At 41.5% G+C, this 19,389-nt stretch overlaps 1 protein-coding gene across 1 annotated transcript in view; it reads left to right on the top strand.

Annotated features, from left to right (window-relative positions):
- Positions 1-2,091: 2,091 nt before the first annotated feature.
- Positions 2,092-19,389, top strand: part of lhfpl2a (LHFPL tetraspan subfamily member 2a) — a 41,832-nt gene continuing 24,534 nt past the window's right edge. Inside the window, exon 1 of the mRNA XM_034602177.1 lies at positions 2,092-2,276. The gene's annotated coding sequence lies outside the window, so the exon portion shown is untranslated. The remainder of the gene's footprint in view (positions 2,277-19,389) is intronic.

The raw sequence follows: 19,389 nt of genomic DNA, 5'->3' as shown, positions 1-19,389 counted from the left end.
AAGACTCAGATCCACAGAGATTCAGATGTGTTTACAAGAGGGACTGCGGGAATCAGACTATTTCATACATGTGACAAAATGCTAATTTCTAATCATTAAATTACCAAATGCATCTGTGTCTGCATGTGTTTTTCAATCAGAATGAAAAACATCTGAGGGCTGATGCACACCCAGTGTACACCCCACTCAGGCCACGCTAACTTTTTTATATTGTAATAAAGCCAATTCATAATGACATAATTTATACCATATGCCGAGGAATGATTGGTTAATCTATACAAGCTGTAGATCAAAAAGAAGTCATGATGATGTAATTCTTGTGACATCACACGATAGGGAATGAATTCCTGATCAGTATGAGGTTAACCTTAACTTTAACAGCCACAATAACACAATTACAAAGTCATCTTATTACCACTTTAAGAACATATCAAGGATTAAAGGATTTATGTATCAGCGGGATTTAGAAAAACTTGCGTTTATCTTCAGCCGACTTGACTATTGTAGTATTGTGTGCACAAGAAAGCTGGAGCTGATTCAAAATGCTGCTGCTCGAGTCCTCACTGACACCAGGAAGGTGGATCATATCACTCCAGCTCTAAGATCTTCACGCTGTTTCCCTGTTCCCTGAAATGTGCTTGACAAATACATTTGCCTTGGATATTTTTGAAAATGTGCTTTTGGAAGATATTTTTGTAAACCTTGACCTTTGACCCATCAGCTCCAAAAGTCAATCAAGCTCCCAAGTAATATTGTGTTTTTTTGTGTAATATTTCTGGTTGCAATTAGATATTACTTGTGAGCCAGAAAATGTGACTTTATGCTGTATCTCGTGTAGCTTACTTATGGAGGAGTATGCTACCTTTTCCTAAACGTTCACTTTAAGGTGCAATCATTAATATTTTTCGCTCTACAAGCTGTTTAAACATCGAATGAGTAGTAAGTATGACAAATACTACACACAAAGTAAGATTCGATTAAGGTTCACTGATAATGTCAAGATAATGTACTTTCAACCCTTTATTGGTGAACTATACATTCTTTCCAAAGAACTAGTTTGGTAAAAGATTCAATAACCACTTTTTAACATTTTGTCTCCCTTTCTTTTTGGTTGAGCAATGGAGGAGGGTTAATCTATAATTAGAAAATTCACTCCTCTACTTAAACTACACCCAGGGAGCTTTGAGATGAGAGCTATTCCCATGATGCTTGAATGGGATCCATTCAGAGAGTCTGCACGCCACTATGGGAAATCAGCTATTGCCCTCAGGCAGCTTCTTCAATCTGAAAATGGACAACACATTTGCAACAGTGAAGGAAGTAGTTGCTTTACGGACACAAATTTAGCTAAAATATTAAAATACTCAATTTTGAAAAAAAAGTTGTGCCTCCAAACTTATAGCGAGTGTTTGAAGATTATATTAGGAAATAGAGTCTGTTTCTTTTAAGCCTCAGCTAAAAACCTACTTTTTTCAGAAGGCATATTCCTGAATATTTGGGTTTTTTATCTTTATTATAACCATTATTGTTTATGTACTTCCTTCTGTATTTTAACCATTCGTTTTCTTGTTGTGCAGCACTTTGTACTTTGTGTTGAAAAGTGCTCTAAAATAAAGTTTCATTATTATTATTATGTTGTTAAATATTAGTATGCTTCATTTGGATGCATTTCAAACAGCATTTTACTAATTCAAACTACTCTAATCTGACTATAGTTTAATCTATAATCATATGTTAGAGGTAATGTTTTGTGTGTTAAGACTTGTGACCACTTAAATTGCACATGTTAGATAAATGTAGAAGATTAAAACGTGCACTATTTTCTCAAAAAGCACAAAGTTGGAGGCCCACTTTAATTTGATGTGATATCCTGCACATCCCAGTCTTGTCCATTCACATGATGGGAGATCACACATAGTGGCATGAATGAAATACATCATGTAGACTTGTCCTGGGAGCAGTGGGAGCTGCAGAGAGCCAGTGACTGGTGGATGGGGGAGGGAGCAGCCGGAGGAGTCACTCCCATCCCAACGGTAGTCTGTCTGGGGCAGGAGGAGCTGAGGGAGGGAGGGGGGCCGGAGCCAGCCATTCATTCTTCTGTGGTCCCGGAGAAAACGTGGAGGATGAAGAGGAGACACTGAGCGGCGGAGGAGAAGAAAAAAAACAAACGAAACCAAGCCAGGATCGAGTCCCGCAGTTGAACTTACGCTGCGTAAAAAGACGCAGGAAGATCCTTCAACTCGCCGGAGCTCAGAGGCGTCGCTGCTCAGTTCCACGTAAGTAACTGTCCTGCTCCAACCAGCAGGAATCTCCTCTTGTTTCTAAACTAACAGCACAGAGAGATGGTCTCTTTTATGAAACACGTCTTTGTTGCAAAAACTCCCACATGGATCTTTGTGGCTTCCGCCCAAGTTCCTCCACATTTCTGCTCTCCGGGCTGTGGAGGGGAAACTCGTGGCAGGGAAGCCGAGCAGACTGATGCTTTGCCAGGCAATGCAGCTCATCGGGAGCCCAGCGTGTCACTGAGGGCTGGGTGTATCAACAGCGAGCTGTGGAAATCGGATTCCTCCATTAATGTAGTTTGAACTGGGTGACAATGCTTCAAGTGTTAGAAATGGGTTTTGAAATTGCACTCATGTCTTCTTAGTTGTGTTTTTTGTCCAACAAACTCGAGAAAGCAGCCAATTCTAACATTTCAGAAGTTTAACCAAGATCATTTTTGGATGTTTACCCATAATGACTTAATGAAAACAGCTGGATTTTCACCTCTTATGACAATAATCATCAGTTGTAACCCTAACAACCTAAAAACCCATTTCCTCTCTTGGATTTATCTATTTGTTATTCTTTGTGCATTGGTACACTGTTAATGTCTTACTCAAGATGGAAAAGAGACTCATGAGGCACTTCATTTCTTGTTTTGTCCATAAACTGGCAGAAAAAGGTAAAAAAAATGCCAAGAGAAGAGGCTAATGTTTTCAGATGTCTTTCAACACTTTCAAATCAATAAATGCTCCAACTTAGATCTTCTCGTAACTGATTTTCTGGCAATCAATGATCGATTGGTTCTCTTGGCTCCAAGTGTAATCCCCCCCCCCAAAAAAAAATTCGCATTGAGTGCATCATGAACCCCAAACACCTGCTGATGCATCGGTGGACGTATCGGAGGTCTAAGGTTGCCTCTGCTATTGTGAGGTGGAGGTGAAGTCAGTCAGTGGTCTTGACAAAGTGCGACACAGATTGTTATCCTGTTTCCCGTGTTGTGTTTCAACGGTAAACATGAGAACTGGTCCGGCCTGTAAACCGGTGTTTGTGTGTGAAACAGAAAGGTCTCCCGAGGGCACAGTGCTTTCATATACATATATGAAGTCTTTACCGCTGTGTAACCAAAGTCAATCATTGTGTCATGTATTCTGCCTCAGGACAGCCCCACTTTTCTTTTTCTCCATGTGTTTCCCAGCAAGCTGTGATTCTTCTTTTTCCATATGTGACGCTTTATTGCAGCGATTTAATGGACAGTGTTCATGAGAGATGTAGTGCTGTTGTTCCAAACCTCAGTCACTGATTTATTGTGGTAGGAAACATCCGAGCCATGTGATCTTTTTCCACATGGATGTTGCTCCCGCTGCCTGTAGACGACCACTGCTGGTGTCGCTTCGGATTTCTGCAGTTTAGCGTTGTAAATCTGAACGTGCTTAATTGTCGTATATCAGTGCATCATCGTCGCCTTATTTCCAGATGTGCGAGTGGCAGCAGTGCGGCCTCTGTATGGTCTCTGCCGTGAGTCGATATTCTGTCATCAGCCGAAACCATTTCTTTGTAATTTCTCCTTTTTTTAAAGTCAGCACAAGTGAGCTTTAGAAGTTTAATGATGCTTATGTCATCAGTGAAAGAGCAACTAGCATTAAAGATGGGCGGTCAGTTGGAGTCCACTGTCAGGGATTGCCAGTGGTTTCAAGTCATGTGCCAGTGCACGTGGTCCCTCAGGGTTCCGTGTTTGGCCCGTTAAAAAACTCTGGGCTTCATTCATTACGACCCTGCCGAACGCTCTCTCTCCTCCGTGTAGGCCACAGGAAAAGCAAAAATACTTGAGTTTCTCTCTCTTGGCAGCTTGGCGGCGCAGATGCTTTGGAAAACTTCTTTAATGTTTTTTTTTATTTTTTTCTCCTCTCATTTCCCTAAACAGAATGGTAAACTTTTCAAAGCATGGAAAAAAAAAAACTTGCCAGTCACTCTTTTTGCCCGGTGCCCGATGAAGCAGCTGGTGATACTTTTAGTGTAAAAATAAATAAATAATGAAATAAAAAAGTTTAACTGCTAACCCATTCATGCAGACCACATCATCTGCCTGCCGTGCTTCTCTGAGCTTTGATGGCACTGCTTTTGTCATTAATCCAGCATCCTGGCTGTAGTTTATGGTACTGGTCAGCATATTTTTCCTGGAATGACGACTTTCATTTTTTTTTTTTACCGGGGTATTTGATCTACATCTCCTCCGCACATTTGGAGCCTAAATAAACACTTCACTTTTATGCGTCTGTGAGTGTAAATATCGCCGAGAGGTCTGCTGATGGAAATCAGACCTGGGCCCTATCAGCGTGTGCTGGAAACCCAAGAAGGGACCAGAGTGAATCTGTGACCTGAGTGTGAAATCCACTAATTGAACTGCTGCTCCTGTGTCAGAGGTCAAACCAGATGACTCCGGCCGGCTGCGACCAACATCTGGAATACAGTTTGTCGCAGCACCCTGGATTTCCTCCAGTGTCGATGGCCCTGGTAACAAGGCTGGCTTATTTGTACCATATTTCTTCAGACTACTGTAACTGTTGCACTTGTACACGGAACAGCAACATCTGTTTTTGACAATCGGCTCTTTTTTCTTCAGTCTCTGTTTCACCCCACAATATATATATTTTTTTTTGGTCTCTCAGCAAGCGGTTAATAAAGCTTTCAACAGGAGCATCCGGGAAGTTCTCTAATGAAACCAACACACTACAAAGTTTTTTTTTTTAGTTTGTACGCCCCCTTTTACCCTGAAGATTGTTTATTTGGCTATAAAATTGACGTAATGTGGGGAAGACAAGTCTTAAAATTCAGACATATCTTAACTGGGTCACATTACGTTATGAGGGCTCTCGATTCCAAGCTTCTAGAGGGAGTACTCCAGAGAGAATTAAAAGCAGCCGTGTGTCCGTGTTGGTTTCTGTTTTATAGAACCGCTTCAGAAACGGGCTCAGTTTCTAAGGTCTGCAAAACCCATAGGAAGAGGAAGACGTCATAGAGGCGTTATCTTGTTGTCTGCTATAGGGAATATAAAAAAAAAAACTTCTTCGAATAACTTGTATCTGACCCTGTAATTAGTTCAAATGAAGTCAAACGCAACACACGATTAATAACCTGTATTATAAACTTATTTTTATCCTTTTTATTTTGTTTTACAATGTTACTGAACAGCGTCAACCTCTTTACCCGCAAGTATTTATCTAAAAGTTCTCACATAATCCCTCTCAGATGTTTTGGTGTCATTATCTGTTCTGCAGGCTTCTCACTAGTTTTCATAAAAACCTAGTTAGCTGATCGGACAATAGTGGGCTGCACGGACAGACTAACTACTATTACTAACGCTCCTCACTGTAGACCAATGCACGACCTGCTGCAATGACACTATAGTGGGTTGTGCAGCCCTAACATCTAGTGGCCTCTTCACTCTCTTCACTCTCTTCAATCTCTTCACCAGGTCCATCTCAGAAAATTCTTCTCTAGAAGGCCTCAGCAACAGATACGCAATTAACTAAAACGTTATGGCAAGGAAAAGAGCATATGTTCACATTTAAAGATAAGATATGTAACAATTCCTTATTGAATTGTCAGGAAATAACTAGACCTATACTATATTATTTGTTGACTTGTGTACTTACATTATCCAAAATGTTTCTGACAATGTTCAAACACAGAGAAATCCACGATTTTATTTAAGGTAACGGGACGCATGCACTGCATGAAAGTAGCGGAAACCCGACAGTTCGTGAATGCACGCATTGGGGAAAGTATTAACCGACCCGAGCAAGATTAAGTCAGTTAGAGGTTATGAATGTCGGTTTCGATACATTTTCGGTTAACTGCCCAGCCCTACTCCGGAGTGTCACAGGTCACCTTTCCCATGTGACCTGTTTCTGTGCCGATTCATCTCTCTAAACCCTCCATGGACCTCAGAATGATACCCGACCAAAACTTTGCTGGCCGGTGCTCACCCCCTCGCCTCCCTGCCACGCTGTGGGCCGGCCATGCACGAGCTGATTAGATTAGGCAGCACTGGAGCTAATCACCCTACTTTCTCCTCTCTGCTGCTCTTTGCCTGTCTGGTCCCCCCCCCTCTCCCCTGTGGCTCCCGGAGATGAGCCTCTCCCGGGGGGTACATCTTCCTCCAACAACAGCTCTGTAGCCCACTGTTTACTAGGAAACCAGCAGGGTGGGGTCCGGGCAGGAACAAAGCCTCCACCCTACACTTGTTCCCTCTATCAATAGAGGGCTGACTGTAGGCTTGTGTGGAACGTACCCTCCCTCAGAATGAAAGAGAGATATCCAGGAAAGTGAATGACTTGCGGAGGGGCAGAGAGAGAGGGGGGGGGCAGGACCCTCCTGTCGGGTGAGATGAGGAGAAAGAAGTGGGTTTTGTTTCTTTTGTGGCGAGCTGGGGGTCATTCTCAGGGGAATGCGCGGCAGACAGACGGTGGGTTTTGCAGCTGCATGGCCTCCAGTACTTTATCTCGTCGCGGAGCAGCTGCAGGCTCATTAAACTCTGCCGGTCGTGCTCAACACTCACTTCAGTTTACGTCTCTTGAGGCAGCGGCTGCGTCTCCTGTTTACCTTCCTGCCAACCATCCCTTTCTCTTTACTGGCAATCCTTGTATCAGACATGAATATTGATTAATAAGCTGGATCTCTGGGACTCGGCCGCACAGCTGTATGCTAATGGTGGAAGGTTACGACCCGCCACAATAGGCCGTCTGTGTGTAATGCGCGATAAGGCCGTATCATATGTTCACTTTGGCTTAGGTCATGGAAAAGGCTTTAAGATGTATGAAGGAGATAAGACCAAACTGCACATTGTGTTTGTGTCCCTCTCATGTTCCAGTTGGTTCGTGTTACAATGAGAAAACAATGACTGTGATTGGAGACTATAGGTTTATTGTCAAACCAAAGCAGGGCTGCAACTGCCTATTATTTCCTTTATTAATCAATCATGTGATAGGATTAACCCTTTAAGACTCTTGCACACTTATTATGAAGCTTGAACCACAAAGCAGTTTACTCTTTCTAGGTAAAAGAAATCTGTCTACCAGCAGCACTTCACTTATTAATGTGTCACATCTTGTTTGTTAAATGTGAAATCAGACGTGTGAGATGAGCAAGTTCACAGCTTGATTTGTCCAAAGAGTTTACGAGAAAACAGGGAATCCTCACATTTAAGTAGCCAATTAATCATCAGACGTTTCATCTTCAGAATAAGATGGTTAATAAAGAATACTATAGCAAAACACTTCATTCTATTTTATTTCATGTAGGTTAGGTATTTAAAGATTTTTTTTGCCTCACATTGCTGAATCTGATTATACATTTTGTATGTGTCTAATTCTAAAATCTCACGACTTACTGCAGTTTCTCTACTGGTTTCATTTTGAGTATGACTCCATTTACGACCCTGATTATTTCTGACTGGACAGACCAGACTGGAGTCATTTCACTTTCACTCACATTTACTAAATCTGCTAAATCTCCGCACAGCTGAGAAACCCTCCAGCTGCTTGAAGCCCGTATTACTCACAACCAGAGACATGATTCCCTGTGTTTGGGGTTCTGGTTTCACCAGCACCATGGAAACCCTCTTTTTTGGTTTGGGCTGGCCGACTGTCCCCGGTCATTATCACCGCTGAAGCCTCGTATCCAGAGCACGGCAGCACCAGCAGCTATAATGCTTTCTCTGTCTCCATCCTGCTTTGGCAGAACTACTTTTAATAAAAGTGACTCATTCTAAATGTAAGGCAGGTCACTGGTTCAGCCTGATGCTGTTCATATTAATAAATGTAGTCACAAAATGACCGTTTGTAATTTAGTTACTGTTTCTTTGTCTGCCAAGCTTTCCATTTTCATAAATTACATAGGCAGTGTGCAACTGTGGAAAAAGTATTCAATACTTTCAAGTACCAATACTACGCTGTAAAAAAAAAATCAATTCCAAGTAAAAGTTTTGCATTGCATATTACTCAGGCAAAAGGATGTAATTATAACCATGTACATTTCCTTTAAAGTCATTAGTCATTTGTGTAAGTGATAGCAAGTGAAGTAATGTCTATTATCTTTTCTAGAGTGTTTGTTTTGTACAGTCCGCGCCTTAAAATCAATGAAATTATTTTACAATGATTGAAAGGGAAAAACCTTTGGAGGTTTTAGTGCAAAACGTTGTAATGTGATATTTAATATAAAAGCTTGGGAACCTCTGACGGAATCTGTCTCCATTAATCCTTAGTCTGTCGCTGAGAGGCCCTGGTCACTACCTAATGGTCTGCGCAGCTGTGAATTGATTTGTAGTGTGAGCGCTCTCCAGGTGAGGGTGGCTGCTCAGCTAGACTGGACGGGGGTAATGTTACAGCCCCCGTGGGACCAAACAGACATGTGCCTTTTTGCAAGTTTTCTTTCCTGTTGTTTTTTATTGCCAAATCCAATACAATTAAAGTAACTGGTGACCACTTCTTCAAATGTATAAAAACAATGGATAAAAACACAAGATGCCTCCTGTGGTGTCATCCAAGTGTCCGTAGGCCCCTGTATTCCAATGAACGGCGTTTACACCGTGTTGTTGGCCTAAATGCCGTCTGTTATCCGTCTCCGGAGCCGCGTTAGTGCGTGGATCACAGCAGACTATCAAAAACATGGTGCAAATGTACATGTTTTCGAGAATGTCGGAGCTTACAGACACTCGGGTGACACCACAGGAGCAGTTTGGAGGCATGTTATGTTGTTTTCTGTTGTTTTTTTTTACGTTTGAAGAAGTGATCACCATTTCCTTGAATTGTATTGGATTTGGCTGCAACACTGTTTACCACTGAAACTCCAAAAGTGTTATGTGGACTCAAACACTTCACCCACCCCTCCATCGGTACAGTGATGAGTAGATAATGAGTGAATTTTCATTTTTGGGTGAACCATCCCTTTAAGAGATCTGTATGCCACTCAAAAGATATGCTTGTACTTAATTATCCATGTTTCGTTGTAGACTGATAGTCAAGGCTGATGCTGGTTGTTTTTTTTCGGGAAGGTGGTCATGTGACAGGAGCCTGACGAATCAGCGAAGGTTACGTTGTGACTGAAAAGACACAAGTGATGTGGATGTAGCCCAAGCAGCCACCTGCAGATTAGACAATCCGCTTGTTGTTTAGACATGACCAGTGTATGTGAAGTCATGTGATAAACGTTTTCAGGGGTCTTAGTATGGATGCTTACTAAAACATTTTAGTTAGGATGGAGCCACAGTCTCTTTACTGATCTCAAATCTCCACTGTGTAAAGTTCATCTGTTTTTGCCAGGAAAGCATCTTCGCAACAACACCTCAATCCAGCTGTGAATCAGCTGTTGTCTCAAAGTTTATACTTTCATTGCAGACGCGAGTGCTATGATTTCACTTTTTTCAACTCTCTCTCTGTGATTGACTTCTGCTCTGTTCTTATGAAGCTTGCACACATGCTTTTGGGGAAAAAAAGAAGGCAGGGAATGAGGCATTTCTTTGTTTGCTGTTGTCGTTCGGGGGCGGCCCTCGACAGCCAAGTGGTATTTGCCGTCTGAAGACAGCAGGGATTACGGCGTCGCTCGCTGCGTGGAGAGGGGGAGTAAACACAGGCCTGAGAAAAGGGAATCACGGAGGGCAGTAATAACAGTGGAGGGAGACGGAAAACAGACACAAAGGAAAACAAATTTCAGAGAGAAAAGAGAAAGGGAGAGATGAAAAAGAGGAAAACAAAGAGCTGGAAACTCGAGACAGAAAGAAAGAGAAGGTGAGGCTTTTGTTTCACAATTAACTGGAGCAGCTCTGGGTCAGACATCTGTGACCCAGTCTCTCTTCGGCAGGAGTCTGGAGCTGCCTTTGTAACCTTGCTGCCTGATTCTATCCATCCTTTCTCCCCCCCCCCCCATCCTTACACCAGCTCTGATGACTCCAGGGGTTCCACTTTTTAATAGCTGCCTCTGACCTCCATATATTCATCCCTCCATCTGTCAATTATCCCTAAAATACACTGGAGAGCTGCAGTCATCATAGATAATATAAGATTATTGAGAACTGTTTTGGTTCTCCTTCCACACGACTGTATGACAGCTTTTGGGAAAAGGTCTCTGAGGTGGATGCTTTTGAAAATACCTGGTCACACAGGGGGGAGCTGAAGCGAAACTACAGTATTTGATTAAAGGGAAAATCAAACCTCATTTAAAACCCCACTGAGATGTACATCATAATAAATAATAAAAAAAAACAGACTCAGAAAAGAGCCTCTCTCAACATGTGTGATCAATATGGTAGTTTTTTTGAAAAATAGTCTGATGTTGCTGTTTGTTGGATATTTATGTTTTAAGGGGCCCTTAACAAACACCATTTCTAATAAGCTCTAGACGAAGACGGGCTTTCCAGACATCAGAGATTACAGCTAGTTAGTTTGAGGAATGATGGAGGAGCGCACTGATGAGTTTTATATATGAAACCATGTTGTTGAGTTGTGTTCAAATAAACCATTGACTATGGTAAAATCACAATTTCTAATAATATAATATAATATAATATAATAGTTGGTTTATAGTGCAATGAAAATATAGTAGCATACTATTTAATATAATTTGGTGCTGTAAAATATAGCAAAGAATATAAAATATAAGGTGAAACCTACAGTATAACGTGATATGGATAGTCTATGGAGCACCACAAAATATATAATTGAATAGTATATATAGTATAGTGCAACAATAAACAAATACAGCATTATATAATCCAGTAGTAGTTATAGTAATGTAAAATATAGTGTCAAATGTGAATAAAAAGCAACGTGACTAATATTTGACTATTTAAAAAAGTCAAATAGAGTTAATATTAAAACATTTGCATTTTGAGATACAACTAGAGGTATTAAAGAAAACATGTAATTGAGAACAGACCCATTAAACTGAAAACCCCAAATTATCCGTGTATCTGCAGTTGTATTGACGCTGCTCAGTTGAGACAGTTTAACAGCGGGCAGGCACTTAACCAGATTATGTAAACACTTCCATGATCTTATCCACCTCTCAGGATGGTTAGACACATTAAAGAGGCCGTTATGGGCTAGTTAGTGCAGAGCCATCGGATTCCTGGGGGCCAGTGGCCTGAGACACTGAATGGGAATCTTTATGACTGCAGGTTCACAGGTTCAGAGGCCAGACAGAAAAGACCATGCCTCTCCGTCTTTAAGCCTTCATAATGTAATTTGGGGAACATGAGCAACACGTGCACTGTGTGCGTTTGTGAGTGCACGTGTGTGTGTGTGTGAACATGTGATTGTGTGTCTGTGTGTAAACTCATGTGAAACCCCTTTGCCCATTATGTCTGTCATCGCAGTCTGGGAGAAACTTGGCCTGCATCCAGTCCAGAGAAATGACCCTCCTATTCACATTATAGAGCACTTAATACACCTGTCTTTTATCATATAGAGAGAGAGAGCGCAGTGATGACTTCACCACGTCAGATCAAAGAAAACTGCACACACATGAACTCAAAGCAGGTTAAAGGTTGTTGTTTTTCATCCTCTTCTTCCTCTTTGATTCCATATCTGTTGTTTTTCCTTTATCTGCATTAAGAGTTAGAACCCAGTCTTGCTGAATGACGCTATGCGGCCATCTGCTGCGTTTCACTTTGAGCTCACGGACTAATCACTGCAAGGTGATGTCATTCTGTGTGCGGCCTGTGGTTTACAGGCAGGACATGCACACACACACACACACACACACACACACACACACACACACACACACACACACACACACACACACACACACACACACATAGGAGGAAATTGGATAGAGTGTGGATAATCTTTGCATTAGTGCAGAGTGTGTAATCAGCGTGCGCCTGAGGGAGTAAAACACACCTTGTTTTTTTACTTTTACACACCGAGTGCTTTTTTTTTTAATGGCCCGGCTTGTGTGTGCCTTTTTTTTTTAGTGGAAGTGGAACGGGGGGGTGTGCGTTTGTGTCAAAGGAATTAGGGGCGAGCCGAGGAGATGGAGCTGGACGTTAGTGGCGTAACGTCATCGAAAAGGGGGGACAATGTCACAGAGGATCAGTTTTCATGTGCAGATAATCGTATTAAAGAATTCCAGGAATAAATGATATAAAAAGAGATAAAGATCCATACCAAGTCAAATCTTGATTTTTTTCCATGTCTTTGAATCGTCCACTCAAATGTAAACTGACAGTCTGGCATTCAGCACGTTAATCGAGTGTTTGTTAAACCGTAGCTCACCACCTAGTAACCAAGTGTAGTAACCATTTCCAAGGAGCACATCATTTACTAAGTAAATTAGTTTGTGGGGTTAAAGGTTATGCTAAAAAAAGACCTGCTCACAACTTTCTCTCCTGTGTGAACGTGGATGCTGTTAGCGTTAGCGGCTCTCTCCAGCTCTGTATTGGATTTTGGAAAATTTACTCTCCAGCAACTGTGGTAAACGTTCCCAGTACGTTTGCCAAAAACACCAGTTAGTCCTCATCATCAAAGTCTTTTCTGTTTGTTATGTTAAAACTGAATACACAGAGTTTGAAAAGGTAAAAATGATGTCAGCCAAACAGCGCCATGCTAGAATGAAACAACAGTCTGATCTTTGATTTTCACTGATAATATGAGGACCAACCAACTTTGCACTTTAATACAAGAGCAACACTGCCTCTTTATCAACTTGTCACCTGCACGGATCAACAACTTGTCAGGATGCTAACGTTTTGCCTGGGACACGTTATGTTTGGCCTCAGGCTTTTAGTATGATGTTTACATTCGAAACGCATTTTATGTGGTTTCTCTTTGGAAAATACCTGAAAGAGAAGATAAGATAAGATTCTCCTTTATCAGTCCCACAGTGGGGAAATTTGCTTAGTTAGAAAGAAAAAAAACTCTAAGTGAGCGAGAGCTGCTGTAACAGGCTGCCACTCGGGAGGCGCCATCTTGATATCACAATAGGTTAGTTGGAGACAGTGTTTTCAAACAACTCGTACAGTTAATGTTAGCCTGATTTGTTCATTACATAGACTGAAAATAAAATGGATGGAGTTTCTCCACTTCCTTCCACTATCCAGAAATGAAGCCAACATATCCTGGGTATGAACGCTACCATCTTGCCCCCAAGACGCCATTTGCAGCCAGAGTCTGTCACTCACAGTAATCAGGGGGTGGAACCGCAGTGACGAGGTCCTGACGAAACACAAACTTGACCATCGCAAGTCAAACTCAGCTGTCAATCGTAGCGTTTCATATTTGAGGTTAGTGACGTGTATTCTAACTTTTTATGTCCCATTTACTAACATTAAGGGGGTGGGGTTTATGACCTATATTGCAGCCAGCCACTAGAGGGCGATAGAGATGCTTTGGCCTCACTTATGGCGAGCCTACATCCATCCTTATATACAGTCTATGGCTTTTGCAACTAATGAACTCTGACAGTAGTGTGTACATGTCAATTCATGTGCAAGTTGATGGCTGGCAGCTCGAAACCAGAATTCAGCTTTTTTTTTACATCTGTCTGGAATCAAAGATGCACTGATGGAAAAACTGGCAATGTTACTATGGTAAACTCAATAAGTGCTCTATAACTATAACTAAAAGGTGTTGGGATTGGTGTTGTGAATGGTCAACTGGACTCAAACCTTCATGCAGATAGTGGAACGTCATTGTTTCAGCCTCGCAGTCGCCTTCAACAGGCCGCGCTTGCGTCTAAACCCAAATCGGAAGCTGCACAGGCACCAGAAACCCAACGGTTTTCCCTCCTCTCTTTGAAGAGATCCTGGCAAAGCTTTCAAAGCCCCTCTGTCTCAACGCTGGCTCCTAAAATAATGTGTGGTGAATGTAATCCAGCTGCCCAGCTGAGCAGGAACAGACAATGCTTATTATTCTCAAGAACAATAATTGCTTTGATTTATCCTTTTTTAAAACGTTTGGCTCATTTTTGGTGCACATTCCATACATTTTACATGACAAATGGGAGAATGATTACGAACTGCCACTTGTCCTTGACTCAACAGTCGTGAAAAATATTATCCTCTTGTCCCACATGTCCTGAATCCAAGCCATTGAGCGGTTTCTGTGGTGCTGATGCAGCAACAGTTCGCTAGGCCTATAAAAATGTTCCAGTGACACAGGCAAAACACACACGCCCATGTGCGCACACACACACACACACACACACTGGCTGCTTAGTGCAAGTATGAAGTCATTGTTGGTCAAATCTGTTTTGTATTGAATGAGTAGACAGCAGCTGCAATGCCCATTCAGTTCCAGTCTTAAGATAGGGGACTTGTATAACCCAGTTTACACTCACAATATGTATTGTGTTTTTATAAACTCCAGAAACAGATGTTCCCACATGTTGAACGTTTGTGTCTCCAGTTTTTACTTTTCCCTCTCAATTCAGATAAACAAAGTATTTGACCCTTTCAGATTAGTTGGACGAGGTGGACTTGTGGATTCGCTTGTGGCTGATCCCTGTTTCTATTTGCAGGCCCTCAGTGCTGTGGAAATGTTTGACTTCTTCAGCGATCGTCCCAATAAATCGCTCGTTGAGCACTTTGCAGAAGCAGTTGCATGGCGGTGATTAGTGTTCAGAAGCAGCCTGTGCCCAGCTCCATCCACTAACACCTGTGTTGTGTTGGTTAGCCTGAGGGATGCGACTCCTGAGCTGGTTGTTTTAATGAGAATGCTTTCTGCTACAGCCCCACATGCCTCTCATTACGGAGAGAAGACAAAAGCACGTGTAGATGGCAGTGGAAGATGCGTCTGATTCACCTATACTGCTTCTCTTTCTTCTCTGCCAGGACACAATAGTAGTGGTTGATATGCCCCAGCCTTGACCTTTGACCTTGTTTAAACAGCACACTTGGTCAATCTTGGCCTCAATGTGCAGCTCCACTTAAACAAATAGTTCGACGGTAGTTTAAGGTAGTTTCTTGCTTTACTTCATATCTCTGTTGAAGCTTCAGCCAGGAGCTACAAAAGCTTAGCTCAGCATTAAGACTCCGAGGGAAACAGCTAGTCTAGCTTTAGCCAAAGTAGAGTTCCCTTCAGACATGCACTGAATTCCAAATATCGTGAGAACGCACATGTCAGAGTCGGTTGCTGAGGACTTTTTCTCTGGACATTTTCTCAAACTTGAAAATGCAGAGGGATGGATAATTCACAGCAGTAACTTGGTTTGTTGATGATGTTTCTAACATGAAACAGATGCCAAACTGGATGAATATGAATATGTTTTAGAGCTTTTTGCGATAAGGGTCGGAGTCGGCAAACTCCGGTAAATGTCCGGACCCAATTACATTTTTCAGAGTTGCTGTCTGAAAACAGTTAAGCATTGCAACTAATTTATTAAGTCAGATGCAAATCCACAATTTTTTAAAATATTTTCCTTAATTTGTGAGCTTTACAGTTTGATTGAATACTTTACCTAAGCACTTGACTAGAACCAGGCTAACCATCCCATCCTCATGCTATGCTAAGCTGCTGGCTGTAGCTTCATATTTAACAGATACGAGAGCAGCATTGATCCTCTCATCTAACCCTCAGGAAAGCACAGGAGCCTCGTTCCCAAATGTTAAACTATTTCTTTAAATGCTAACAACCCACATACTTCCCTTCCATCCTGCTCCCCTGTTCCCAAAGCCCTTAAATACTATAAGAAAGAGCCTTTTGTGGTGGGGCCTGGCAGCAGTGAACATACCTACAGACGTCCCCCCCCCAGTCCTCACATAATAGCCCGCCCCCCAGCTGTGTTAAGGTTCAACAGCTGAGCTTCAAACACCAGCACCTAACACGGCCCAAACTAAGAGGTATTCCCAAGTTTAATGCACGTGCAGGCATTATTTTCTGCATTACTTTTAAAGGCCAGAATCGTAGGTGGTTGGTGATGCTGGGGAAAAATACCCTCAGCTTGGCAAATTTTCCAATTTAGTTAAATGCTCAACAAGTATTCACACCGCTGAGGTTTACGTAAGAACCAAACTCAAGTGAGAACATGGATCTGCAGACGGTGAGCAGTGGAACACTCTACAGTTATTATACGATGTGTCATGTTGTTCTTGCCCTTCTCTCGGAATGGAGGTTCCCGTTTTCATCCACCCGGCTTCACCAGATCACGGTGTGAGAACACAGTGTGCAAACAGTTTGTAATAAGATGCAACCTGAAACGTTTACCTCAAAGCTGAACGCACACCAAATCACTGACAAACAAAATCACAGCATGTGTGTACAGTCAGTGTTTCATTAACCTCTGCTAGCTCTGTTACATAAGTGGAGACCTGAGCACGTGAACAGACTTTATTTAGATAAAACCTCATGATGATAATGATAATAATAATATATTATAATTTTACTAATAAAGAACATAGCACTTTTCAGGTTTACAAAGTGCTTCACAGGCATAAAAGCAGAAAATACATACAGTGCAATTTTTACAAGTTAATGGAAGAGACAATGGATAATATAAATGAAAACTTAAACAAACAAATGTCTAGCTAAAAGCAAAATAAAAATAATGATATAAAGCAATAAAACAAGAAAGTGTCTAGCTAAAACACTATGATAATAAAATAGTAAAATATAGCAAAAATATAAAAAGTGTAGTTGAAAACAATATAATAATAAAAGTAATAAAATATAGCAATTAAAAGTTTTAAAAGATTACGTCTTAGTTTGCACAATATGTTGAAGACGGTTTATGTTATTCACTATTGAAATGTGTGTGATTGTGTGATCAATGTGCATTTTACATTAACAATGAGTCTCCCACGACACCTGAGCAGCAGCTGAGTGCGGAGAGCTTTCCCAACCTGAGAGCCTGTGCTGTTATGAAATATATGATCCGGGTTTTATTTTCTACGACATGGGATTATTTTCCTGTTCTTAGCGGATGAGCCACGTGACATGCTGTTAGGCTCTGTTCTAAAGCTGGATTTTTAGTTGTTATCATAGTTACAAGGTTTTCTCACAAGTTCTGGTTTCACTTGCAGAGGCTCTCTGGTGCACCTTTGGCAAGTGGAGCGAGGCTCTGTATACACAGTGAAAATAAACCTATAGCAGAGGCTTTCAAGGGTTTATTTGGTGTTGAAAATGATTCTGCTGTTTTTTGTGGTGCCGGAAAAGTTACATATACTAATTGAGCCCCACTAAATTATTCATTGGCGCCTGTGTACATATATTTGGTTCCCACTTTGTGTTGAGTGAAAAGCTTGATAAACATCAATCTCTGTGTTTATTTCTTTCATTCTGATTTTGATCACAAGGCCTGAAGAATAAAATGTTTGCACGTGTTGGAGACTCTCATGATTAATAACGGTGAGGACTGCAAATATTAGAGAAACGCTAAAAGTATGAAAACTTAAAAAGCTTTAATGGATGCCTGCTGTATGTGGCTGGTATGTTGTTTATTAGCGTATGGAAGTCGTAGTGATCCCAGTGAAGCTGCTGAGTTGAATTATATTATTTCAGGCTTATCTCAGAGTTATTGTGGTAAAATACTGCTTGTTTTTCCACTGTTCATAACTCAAAGCACACAGTTGGTGTTTGGACACAGACTCCAGGACCTTCTTGTCCACACCTGCTGCTGTAGGACAGGTCAGGTTTACACTGACGTCAGTATCTGTGGCTGTTCCCGGCACTCAGACAGTTGTGAGGAGTGGTTTGTGTAATTAAAGGAGCTGTTTGATATCATTACAGTCAAATCCATCATCAAGTCTTTTGTGCGTCTTTGTATTTCCCTCAATAACCTTAACCATGGAGATTCTACTGTGCTGAGTGAGTGTGAGGCCTTCCTGGGGGAATACCCATTCAACTTTATCACTCAGCAAACATACAGTAGATCCTCACATGATCCCCTTGAGGTTACCTGAAAGGGAAGTGGTCATTGCACCGCTGCAAGTCTCAGATTCAGATTCGTCACATATAATTCAGCATATAGCCCCAGTGGTGGGCTGAGGTGGTGCACCTTTTTAAGTTATCAGAAAGGCCACAACACAATTACTTTTACATCTCATCCTTTGTCCCAACAACCTTCCTGCAAGTGTATCACAGCTGTTCTGTGACTTTGGTGAATCTTAATATTGCTAAATGCAATTGGGGTGAAATCATGAAACCATAAAACATAGAATCTCTTGTATCTGTTTATTTTCAGTTAAGAACTGTTATTGTTAGTGTTGCTGGATTATGTTACGTTTTATAGTCTGTTAAGAGGAATTACAAGCAGCCGAGGGGGAAAAATCGTTTTACAAATCATCGACAAATCGTTTGTTGTGGTAAACTCTGTCACCAATGATACACTGTGACATGGTGCAAAGAACCACAGGCCTATCAACAAACTCTTGTCAGATTGGTTTTAAGCATTAATTTGTATACGTCACCATTTCTTCTACAGATGCTTGTGGTGAATCCAAAAGAGGGACAATAGACTAAGAGAGATTGGGAATAAACGATTTCATAAGGGATTTTTACCAACTTGGAACCAGAACCAAAATGCACACGGCTTTCCAAACCCATATTGTTGAGTGTGTACCTGTGTGTTGTTGTAATGACTTTAGTGAGCCTACTGATTTAGTCCACTGTCATATGTTGCTATTGAAATCTCATTCACTGTCACATGTCATTCATCCATTTACACAAAACTCCACATTTAGCGTCCTTTTGAGATAAACCTAAATTTGTTGTCTCCTTCCTCTGTAATCCCTTCCATTTATCTTATTTTAATGTTGTTGAGCACTGACGGCGAAAAAGCTCTGCAATCCTGTTAACGTCGTGACTATTGATGTCAGATTTGTGACCTGACTGTTAACCGAGCTGAGTGCTGCTCTCGCTGGACAGAATCCATTAAAGGGCCTCAGCAGCGCTGAGTGAGAGGGAGGAGAGTCGGCCATTAGTTAATTATCTACATCCTGACGTATGTGTGGCTTTAGTATGAGGAGGGCAGAGTGACCTGAATCTGCTGCTGACAGCAGGAAGACGTATGATGAGTGTCTTGAGTTTTTATTGATTAGTTCCAAAGGTATGATTGGTGTCTTGCCACATACGCCCTATTGATGAGTTGGTGATTTAATTCTTTAAAACTGTCTGAGTGACTGTAAAAAAA

This window comes from Hippoglossus hippoglossus, chromosome 12 (assembly GCF_009819705.1).
Source record: "Hippoglossus hippoglossus isolate fHipHip1 chromosome 12, fHipHip1.pri, whole genome shotgun sequence".
Classification (NCBI taxonomy): domain Eukaryota; kingdom Metazoa; phylum Chordata; class Actinopteri; order Pleuronectiformes; family Pleuronectidae; genus Hippoglossus; species Hippoglossus hippoglossus.
The sequence above is the reverse complement of the archived record's forward strand: the minus strand, read 5'-3'. Positions and strand labels throughout refer to the sequence as shown.